Raw genomic sequence first — 12,134 nt, forward strand, 5'->3', positions numbered from 1 at the left:
CAGCTGGATCTCTATAGTGCCTGTTGCTTTCAGCCCTATTCGCTTTCAAGCTCCTACTAGGAAAGCCCATTACATTTTGCTTGTAATGTTTAATCATCTTTGGAGTCCAAAGTTCCAAAGTCTTTCACACTCCTCAAAAAGGACATGGTCAAGTCCATCACAGCAATAGCCCAACCCCTGATACCAAATTCTTAGTTACTTTTCTGTTGCTGTAATAAAATATCTCAGGCAAGGCGAATTATAGAAAAAAGAGTTTCTTTGGGGCTTGCAGTCTTAGAAAGTTAGAATTATGGGAGAGAACATGGAAATAGATAGGCAGGCACCACTACCTGAGAACGGTAGTTGATAACTCACATCCTAAGGTATTTTATAAGATAGAGCGAGCTAACTAGGAAAGGTGTGGACTTTTTAAAATTCAAAGCCTGCTTCCAGTGACAGATCTCTTCTAACAAGATCACACTACATCATCCTTCCCAAATAGTTCAACCAAGTGGTGAACTAATATTCTACATATGCACAGATAATTGTACTTCTTATTCCCCATCAAGAAAACACTTTCTCTTTTACAATAGATAGAGACCATTACAGAAAACTACAGCTGATCCAAATGTGGAACTTAGTACTCAACTGAAACATCCACAACAGAACTCTTATACCTAAGACTCAGGAAACATTGAGAAAGAAGGGATGGAAAGATTATAAAAGCCAGAGGAACAGGAAATTTGCTGTGAGACTATGTCTCCTAGAAATGTCAGAGGAATTACACCCATGAAGTCACACAAATATGGCTACCTAAACATGACCTGAACAAAGACAATGTGACTAGATAGCTAATATCATAAGAGGAAAGGCCAGTAGGCCAAAAATCTATAGAAAACTAAAGAAGGATGAGAGCTGGGGAAATAAGTGTTTGTCAGGAAATTGGTTATCTAATTGGTTATCTATCATATTTATCCAATGCTAAATTGTCATTCCTGAAAACATAATCATATAATTAACAATATACTGACTAAAAAGATTGTGTTTATGTATTTAGGAGTCCATGTAATGCTACTTGTATGTATGACTTCAGGGATGACTTTAGTGGTTAGCCAGTTGGGCCTCACATGTTTTCAAATGTAGTTCTTAACTCCAAATCTTCAGATCTATATATATAATCTAGAGTTACAGCAAAGTTAACCAGGAAGGTAAAATGGAATGAGGGTGTATGAAAAAGCAGTGGATGAGGGAATACCAGGCTACAAGCAATATGAAGCAGAAATGGAGAAAATAGAAGAAAGCTTTAATAAAGGAGGAGAGAGGTCAATATACGAGACAGAGGAAAAAGGGTAAAAGGACAGTAGGAATGTTAACTTTTGGAAACATTAATAAATTTTTATTGATTCTTTGAGAATTTCACACCATATTTTCATCATATTAAAATTCTTTAAGCACTTAAATTTTCACCATTTCCTGCAATGTGGCCATGCCAAGATGATGCGGAATACCTATACACAGAATTTATCAATTCTTGTTTTATGTAAACTGTATGTCTGTGATTCCATGTCTTCAAACAATCAATTTGCAAAGGTACATTTTTCAAATCCAGTAATCCAATAGGGGGAAATTAGTATTGTTTTGTCAGCTCATTTCAGTCAAATGACAGAAATCTTAAATAGATTTACTTTAGTGCAATTGGTCTCAGTTGGTTTTATAACAAGCCAAACTAATTAATTGGTTAGACTATAGGATTTTTCTTACATGTTCTAGAGTCTCCTTTGGTAGGGGCAGTCAGATTTCATGTGTATTTTAAGGAGCAGACATTTCTCTCTCACAGTTCTGGGGTCTAGTATATTCAAATGGGCACTAGAAGGATTGGCTATGGGTGAAGATGCTCTTGCTGCCTTGCAAATGACCATCATCTCATTCACACTGGATGTGCTCAGATGACTTTTTGTTCATAGAGGAAGGGGAGAGGGGGAGATCTGGGTTTTCTAAACTGGTTCTTCTTATAAGGACACTAATGTTCTATCATGGCCCATACTTACAGTCTCAGGTAACCCCCATTATTTCTCAGAGTTCTCATGTCCATTATGCTTTTGTTGAGGGTTGAAGCTTCAACCGGCATATGAATGGATGGGATGACAAGCATTTGGTCTAGAATACTAGATACTGCAGTCCAGTTTTACATCAGAATCAAGGTTCACACCATCTCCATGGGAATCGTGGTCACAAAGACTAACACTAAAATAAGTTTGAAAAATTCAGACTCAAGTAACTCAAGTAGATTTTCCACTTAGGTTTTTCCCAGAGTCTTGAATGTGTACATGATTCTAAATTACTTATGGGAAGATTTAATGAACATGTAAGACATTTTTCATTCCAAGCTTAATGATATTTCCCATTTGCATATTTCATAGAAAACAATGTAGAAAATATTAATATTGGCTCATGAAAATTTTGTGTATATAATGTAAATAAATTTCATATAGTAGAATTTATTATATGCATATTATGATTACCTAGAAAAGGCATTTTACATTTATATGTGTTGTATTTCATGTCTGTGATTAACATAAAATAGCATAATATTGAAGAATGTTTTTGAGTCAATGTGAATTAAATATGGAGCAATTGAATATCAGATTGAAGAAGTTTTTATGAATATGGAATTATGTACTTTTCTAGACATTTTAAGCTTCTGTCAAGCTAAAATTTAAAGGGAATTTTTTTCTCTCTTGGCGAAATATTTATGTATGTAAGGAATGTATATCTTTCTATCTCTTACGTCAATGTCCATTCCCTGCTTCCTTGGTGTATCATCTTTTCTAGTCCTTCTAATTCTTCTATCGAATGAGAAATTCACATTCGTCAGAGACACGTGGCTTTAAAAAATGCATTAGCAGCTATCAAGATGACTCAGAGGGAAGCTGCTAAGCCTGAGGACCTGGGTTCAAACACTGGAACCTGTACACTGAAAGAAGAAAACAGACTCCTCCAACCGATCCCCTGACCTCCTCATGAGTGTCCTAGATAGAGGCGTGCGTGCACGCGCGCACACACACACACACAGACACAGACACACACACACACACACACACACACACGGACAAAATAAATGAATAAATAAATACATGAATAACTAAATTAATATAGGATATTTTAAAAATAAAATACATAAATAAAATGCATTAGATGTGGCCTTCAAGTAGACGACATTATTAACATTTATATAAGGGAATAGCCTTCTCATTGGCTCTTAATCCTAGGAAAGTCTATGACTCACAGCTAAAAAGTAAATTAATTTTCATTAGCAAAGCATTGCTCATTGAGAAGCAACAAAATCGAGATATTTATTTTTCGATTTAAAAGTTAAAAGGAAACCTTCAGTGATCTGAGAGAAGTTATCCACATCAGTTGGATAAAGAGTGCAGGCCCTGGCCCTTGGGGCACAAGCTTCTAGAACATTAGCCAGTATGGAAGTGACTCAGTTTGGTGAATCAACCCCTTTCCAAGATTTCTATTGAGGATATCTGGCCCTCGGAGGAAAGCAGCCATTGTTTAGAGCACTCATTTTTCATCTAGGTGCTCAAGTGCATGAGGATTATGCACGTACTGTTCTCCGGCAATAAAAACTGCCTTTGTCCTTGTCAGGGACTGATGAGTTAGTTATCCACACAAAATTACAGAGGAGTCACACGTACACTTTTGTGATAGTGCTGTCTCCTGCTCTTCCTGCTTGGAGAGATTATGTGAGCTCGGAAATCTAATTGCCCTTTGGTGATGAGGCAAGACGAGCGCAAGCTCAGAGCATGGAGCTTTCTTTCTGCGAACTGTGTCTGACGGAGCCTGTTGCAGGGTGGTGCCTGACTGACAGCGATGGAGGTTTCAACATTGCCAGAAATTTCCCATGGCTCTGGTTCTCTGAGTAAAGACGCTGGAGCCCTGTTCTAGCTTTTTATCCACTATATTCCTCCAATCTGGTGAACTTGTCCAGATGGACTATGCTGAGTTTAGCTGTTGTAGCCGGAAGATGCCTTTCAGTAGGAATTAAAGCTGCAAGTTGAGAAGGAACGAGTCCATTCTCTGTGGATAAAGTGTACACAACGTGGAAACAGTTACCAGGCACGTGGGTTTGGTGTGTGTTGACGCGGGGCCGAGATTACAGAGTACTGGTGCACAGAGCTGGAAAATGTGGGCAATATTTTCTTGTTCGCTAAGAAGCTGTTTGCACAGCCAGCTGGTACAGAGGATAGCTCTGGGGATGCAAACCAGTCAGGTGGTATTTGTCCATTTTGAGTTTACTTTTCTTGTGGTTGGAATGAGGGATGACTGTGTTTATTTCAATCAGATCCATCTGGGGCTTACTTCTTCTGGAAGGCCACAGCAATGGGAAAGAGCTGTGGGAATGAGAAAGCTTGGGTTGGAACTTGAAAATGTCTCTTCTGCGGCCATCTCCCCCCTCCCCCATCTTTATTAAATTGGGTATTTCTTACTTACATTTCAAATGTTATTCGCTTTCCCGGTTTCCAGGCCAACATCCCCCTAACCCCTCTTCTCCCCTTCTGTATGGGTGTTCCCCTCCCCATCCTCCCCCCATTACCACCCTCCCCCCAACAATCCGGTTCACTGGGGGTTCAGCCTTGGCAGGATCAAGGGCTTCCCCTTCCACTGGTGCTCTTACTAGGCTATTCATTGCTACTTATGAGGTTGGAGACCAGGGTCAGTCCATGTATAGTCTTTGGGTAGTGGCTTAGTCCCTGGAAGCTCTGGTTTCTTGGCATTGTTTTTTATATAGGGTCTCGAGTCCCTTCAGCTCTTTCAGTCCTTTCTCTGATTCCTACAAGAGGGGTCCCGTTCTCAGTTCAGTGGTTTGCTGCTGGCATTTGCCTATGTATTTGCTGTATTCTGGCTATGTCTCTCAGGAGAGATCTACATCCGATTCCTGTCAGCCTGAACTTCTTTGCTTCATCCATCTCATCTAGTTTGGTGGCTGTATACGTATGAGCCACATGTGGGGCAGGCTCTGGATGGGTGTTCCTTTAGTCTCTGCTCTAAACTTTGCCTCCCTATCCCCTTCTATGGGTATTCTTGTTCCCCTTTTAAAGAAGGCATGAAGCATCTGCATTTTGGTCATCCTTCTTGAGTTTCATGTGTTCTGTGCATCTAGGGTAATTCGAGAATTTGGGCTAATATCCACTTATCAATGAGTGCATACATACCATGTGTGTTTTTTTGTGATTGGGTTACCTTACTCAGGATGATATTTTCTAGGCCCATCCATTTGCCTATGAATTTCATGAAGTCATTGTTTTTGATAGATGAGTAGTACTCCATTGTGTAGATGTACCACATTTTCTGCAGCCATCTTAACCCCCGAGGAAAGCTTTGAAGGACAGATGGCAGAAGATAGTATAGAAGTTGGAATTTGCAATGAAGACAACTTTAGGTGGCTTCCTCTGACAGATTTTGAGGCTGTCACAACATAATAAAGTAGTTGAATAATTTTATTTACAGATAATCTATATACTTACACATGTTTACAATGCTTTATTTTTGTCAACTTTTTTATACTTGTTTTTACATGGTCTGATGATCTTCTGTTTAAATAATATATAATATATTTTAATAATATAATAATAATAATAATAATAATAATAAATCTAATCTTGAAGTGTTTAGGAGCTGAAAGGGTATTTATTTACTTATTTATTCATTCTTTATGTCTGTGCACCATGTTCATGTCTGGCACCATAGAGGTAAGATCTTCTAGAACTGGAGTTGCTAATAGTTGTGAGCCATCATGTGGATGGTGGGAACCAAACCCAGGGGCTATACCCGGGCTGTAAGTGCTCCTACTGTTGAGGTAACTCATTAGCTTGGAGTTAGAAAAGTTTAAGGTAGTTATTTCTCACTTTTTAAAAATCACTCCCGATTTCCTGGAATTACATTGCAAAGCAGAAAGACAAAATCAGTCTAGGTTTCATATATTTTGCATTTACTGCTAGTTAATGCCTGTCCTATGTCCACATACAGCAAATAGGTTGATTTCAATGCCTTTAGAATGGAGAGAATCACAAGCATTGATAAATTCATGAGACAAGGAAGGACCTTAGGTATGGTGGGGTTTACATAATAATGGGCCCTGTAGGATCCCATATTTGGGTGATTAATTACCAGCCAACACTACTTGAGAATGTGAGAGATGTAGTTTTCTTGGAGTAGGTGTGGCTTTGTTGGTCAATGTATGGTGGTGGTTTTTGAGGGTAAATGATTTCAAGCCAGGCCCAGTGTCTCATTCCTTTCCCTGTTGCCTGTGGATGCAGATGTAGAACTCTAAGCTATTTCTCCAGCATCATGTCCGTCGGCACATTGCCATGCTTTCTACCACAGTGATGAGGAGCTCAACTTCTGAAACTGAAAGCAAACCCCAGCTAAATGCTTGCTTTCTAGAGCTGTCTTTGATCATACTCTCTTCCAAAGCAATAGAACGTTGACTAAGACAGGCATTGAGTACCATTAGGTGTAGATCCGGAGGAGCCTAGAGTGCTCTGAATAATTACCACACAGTAAGGGAGTGTAGGCAAAAATCAGTCTCCCTTAGGAGATATGTAACTTAAAACATGGTTTGCTGATAAAATAAGAAAGGCTCCTGTGGTTAGGAAATAGTAAAGGCATTCTTTCTCTCAGATCTGGTCATGTGACACTCACCAATAAATATCAAGCTTTGACTAATAGGAATGTACACGTTGATGTTATTAATATCTAATATGACATACATCATTATTTGTTAACATATACTCTTTAATTATTTTTAGTACCAGTTAACATTAACTGTCAAGTTGACAAATTGTAGACTTACTTGAAGAGGGGTCTCAATTGAAAAATCATCTTTGTCAGGTCAGCCTGTGTGCATGTTTGTGAAGAATTGTCTTGATTGTCTTAACTACTGTAGGAGGGTCCAGTCCACCATGGGCAGAACTAATTACTGAGCAGGCAGCTCTGGGCTGTAGAAGAAAGCTAGATAAACATGATTCTATGAGCAAACCAGCAAGCAGTGTTCTGCCATGTTTCCTGCCTACATTTTTCTGCCAAACTTCTCTCAATGATAGACGGTGATCTGGGAGCATAGAGGAAATAAATATGTTCTTCCATGAATTGTTTTTGATCAGAACATTTTTATTGCAGCAACATAAATAAAGCTAGCACAGTTAGATTAGATTAGTTAAGTATTTCTTTTCACCTGTTAAGAGTCTCTATGGTGTCTGTCTTGCTTTCTATTTCATCAATGATTTAGTTTTAGCCAACAGACTCATCTATCAACCTTTATATCCTGTGTTTACTATTTCATTTAGTGGTTTTATGAAATCCAAATATAATTTTGTACCTTAAGCTGTGCTTATCAGGCAATAATATTCATAACTTCATTGCCTAAACATTATAGGTAAGTAGATATGATGTTCATTTATTTACGTATTTATTTTCAACAATATTTTGGGCATAAACTATTTATATATGTGAAGTATAATGAGCAACTGATTATGCAAAACTCCATTTTTATTGATTTTTGAATGAAGTTATATGTATTAAATTTATTTTTGTCAAGTACACATAACTCTAAGCATTTTATATTTTGAAGCAGCAATGTTTTGCTTCATAAATACCTGACACTGAAAGATATAAGGAATGTACTGTGATCCCTTTTAACTGATGTTGGAGGTTGAGCAGTAATGCCTTTGAGGTGGTCAATTGCAGCAAGACACAATGTTATTGAAAGAAAGACAACAATAAAAGACCATACCTGAGAATTAGAAATTCATTTGTCTTTATTTTGATACATATGATTTATGCTAGGGATATATATCTCAGTTTATTCATTTATATTTTGATTAGGCTACATGTACTTACTCTGGAAATGCACATTGAGTTAAGCCAAATCTGCCTTAAACTCTAAAAATTAAATTTAGTAGCTTAAACAGAACATGCCAGAACAACTGGACATTATCTCATTGCATAAGTAAATGCTACAGAACATCCTCACTGATACCGGTGCCATTTTCTCTGTTCCTCTGTTCCTCATAACATTCCTGTTATAGTTCATGGAGCAGGTGAATGAATAAAAAGGCTTAGACAAAGGGGCTAAAAGATAACTCCGTTGAGAAAGCACTTGCTTGTGCGAGCATGGACATTTAATCCTCAGCATCACAGAATGAGAGCTGGTGTAATGGTGCATGTTTATAACCCAAAGGTCAATGCTGCTCTCAGTTCAGTGAGAGACTCTGTCTCCAAATATAAGGTGAAAAGCAAGTGAAGAAGACACCTGATGCTGACCTCTGGCCTTTGAACCCTCATACACATAGATGGACAGAGAATGTGTACAATGCTTGGGTGAAGTCAGAAGTCAGGGGTAAGCTACGGTTAAAAGAAAGTGGAGAATCATAAAAGAGGAGGGTACAAGAATATATATGAAACTGAGAAAAGGATGCAAAGGTTTGATGCTGAGAAAGATGGAGGGAAAAGGGACGTCAGTGAGATGTCACTGTAGGTGAGCTGAAAAGTCTGGCAACACAGATAATCAACTTTATCCCGGGAGATGGTCCGATAATGACAAGCCATTATGTGGCCAACATGTTTACAGACTCAGTGTTCTGCATCAAGGGGGAGGTTCTATGGCCTGGTTCTAACGAGAATCCTGATCTAGGGTGTTTGACTTATCCCTAGGTTCCACTGCACTTGTATATAAATGGTATATAACTTGCTAGCCCCAATAATGTGTGATATAACTAAGTTAGACTTTATCTTCTTTACAGCTACAGGATGGAAAAGGAACTAGATTCCTTAAGAGTCGAGCACATTTCCCAGCATGCATAGGTTTATATGCTTTGGGTAGGGAAAGGGTTGTTCTTACCTTGCTCCAGTTGGGTCGTCTTACATTTTTGGAAACTTACATTTAAAAAGATGCCATGTTTCAAGTAGAGCTTTTGTTTATCCGAATGCCTCTACCGCATTATAAACTGCAGCATTTCATTTAAACCATTGATTTGTATTTGCAGTGCAGAAAATAAACTGTTCAGTTTACTTCTGTCAATTCTAATAATACTTCCAATGCTATGCTTGCCAAAACCTCCATTAAAGACATATGCCTTGACTCACAGATTCCTATAATAGGGGAAAACAATCTTTCCCAGCAGCTGGAGGTTTAAAGTTGCTTTCGAAGAGAAAGGGGAGCGATAACCCACCCAAATATGTATATAGCTTGAGATTTCTAAGACACCCTCAGTAGCTGGTAGGATTCTGTTTATCCCGTTGATGGTTTGCCCACCAACTGCAGACCTGCAGCCAGATGGTGGAAGAACAAAGACACATGTCCTCACCATGATGGTGTGGGTTATTGATAAGCTGCTTCTTCAGTCCTATACCAACTATCGATTATGTTAAGTGAGAAAGATGATTTTTTTAGGAGCTTTATCTACTTGGTTCTACTTACCTGGCCTGTAAGCTTATGGGAGACACAGGATGCCCTCACAACTCTTGCACCTTGACAGTAGAGGACTCAAATATAAATTCTGAAGGAAGTTGTTTCCCCTTTATAGCCTCTCTGTATTTTCATTCTGCTCTCAGAATATGATGTGGAAAAACAATCTGATGGTGCCTTGGTGTTGTTTTAACCACAGAAGCATATTCCAGACCTCTTCTCTCTTCCAGAGGATATTTTTTAATTAATCCAAGCCACAAGTCCCAGTTTGTTCGACATACTTGTTGAATGCTGAACAATAAATAACATTTAATACTGATAAATTAATCCAGATTATTTAGATGACCATAATATGAATGTATTTGATTGAATTAGATTGAATATGGAATAAATGAGATGGATTTAGATGATGAAGGTACTTACAAATTGGGGGGAAATTGAAGTTACTGTTTTTAAATTCATAGCAACTATTTGTAGACATATGAGATGAAAATATATTCAGGAACATTAATTATTTTTGTAAAAATGCAAGCCAGCTCAAAACCAGGACCTTTCATTCTGACGCTATTTAACAGATGGCATTGTACAGATACTCATATCAATGACAAATAGTATAAAAATAGGAAACAAATATTGACTGAGCATTCATGGTCTCCATCCCCTAATGCATACAGGCTATTGACGTAGGTTGCCTAGTGAAACTGAAAGATCTCATGAATGGCTGTGCATCCCCATTGCTTACATTCTTTCTGGAATTTGAATAAACAAAGACATAAATTCTTGAAAGAGTAGGAAAGGAAATAGTCTGTGTAAGCTTTGTCTAACAGATCTAAATTTTGAATCAGGATGTGTGTGCGTGTGCGTGTGTGTGCGTGTGCGTGTGTGTGCGTGTGCGTGTGTGTGCGTGCATGTGTGTGTGTGTGTGTGTGTGTGTGTGTGTTATAAAGAAGTGCTGAAACCTGCAATGGAACTTGGATGCAGCAATTTTAAGGTTTTAGGTACAAGCAACCATGATGATTCTTGTTTTGCCCTATTCAGTATTTATATGATTCTGATAGCTTATCTGGAGATAAGCTATGTGTGTTCTTGTGAGACCAGGCTGCTGTACTGTGACTATTAGAAGGCATGATCACTCAGAAAGGAGTAACCTTTAGAGATGAATTTTTCAGAACTATTATTTATCCTCCTGAATGGAAAAGTCACCACCGCTATAAGCAAAATACTCAGTTTCGGATCTTCCACTGAATCTGGAAATGTCAGAGCTAATGGAGAGCAGTTAGAAATGGAAATGCAGTACACTCAATGGGGGATGAAGCAGATGCAGCAGGCTGCTCCTGGTTCTGGTTCATAAGAAATGCACTCAAAGCCATTTGATGCACTGCAGTTAAATCCTTGATTTAAAAAAGGGCACCTAAGTGTTGATCTAGGGCTCTCAATGTTTAGTGAAAAATATCCAACCATTTTCTTCCATCATCAAAATCCTTTTCATCATAATCCCTTTTTAGAACAACTAAAAACAAAGAAAGCTCTCCTCCAGCATTACAATGAGGGAAAGAACATTAAATACTTGGTAAGAATGTTCTGAAATCAAAGAAGATCATTTCTTCTATAGAACTTGGTAAATAGCTTCTCTTTTTAATGATGATGTTGCCTCTCAGATATCTTCAGACCAAGCAACTAAGACAGAGTTGTTTTGAATTAAGACATTAATTGGAATGAATAAAATGTCTCTTGTTTGATCCTAACCTTGTCCATCACTTCTCTAACTCTTGTATGACCACTGTAAGAAATGTCCTCACTTCTAACTCTTTTTTCCCCCATCTTTATTAACTTGAGCATTTCTTATTTACATTTCGATTGTTATTCCCCTTCCCGGTTTCCGGGCCAACATCCCCTAACCCCTCCCCTCCCCTTCTATATGGGTGTTCCTCTCCCCATCCTCCCCCCAATATCACCCCCCCAACAATCACGTTCACTGGGGGTACAGTCTTGGCAGGACCAAGGGCTTCCCCTTCCACTGGTGCTCTTACTAGGCTATTCATTGCTACCTATGCGGTTGGAGCCCAGGGTCAGTCCAGGTATAGTCTTTAGGTAGTGGCTTAGTCCCTGGAAGCTCTGGTTGCTTGGCATTGTTGTACATATGGGGTTTCAAGCCCCTTCAAGCTCTTTCAGTCCTTTCTTTGATTCCTTCAACGAGGGTCCCGTTCTTAGTTCAGTGGTTTGCTGCTGGCATTCGCCTATGTATTTGCTGTATTCTGGCTGTGTCTCTCAGGAGAGATCTACATCCGGTTCCTGTTGGCCTGCACTTCTTTGCTTCATCTATCTTATCTAATTGGGTGGCTGTATATGTATGGGCCACATGTGGGGCAGGCTCTGAATGGGTGTTCCTTCTGCCTCTGTTCTAAACGTTGCCTCCCTATTCCCTGCCAAGGGTATTCTTGTTCCCCTTTTAAAGAAGGAGTGAAGCATTTGCATTTTTGGTCATCCTTCTTGAATTTCATGTGTTCTGTGCATCTAGGGTAATTCAAACATTTGGGCTAATAGCCACTTATTAATGTGTGCATACCATGTGTATTTATCACTTCCAACTCTTTTGATAGGACTCATTTTCACTATTTTGGCCTTTTAAAAAGTCTATTTTCTGTCCAGCCATTTTCATACATTCTTTCCACCATCCTAA

Source organism: Rattus norvegicus, chromosome 2 (assembly GCF_036323735.1).
Source record: "Rattus norvegicus strain BN/NHsdMcwi chromosome 2, GRCr8, whole genome shotgun sequence".
Taxonomy (NCBI): domain Eukaryota; kingdom Metazoa; phylum Chordata; class Mammalia; order Rodentia; family Muridae; genus Rattus; species Rattus norvegicus.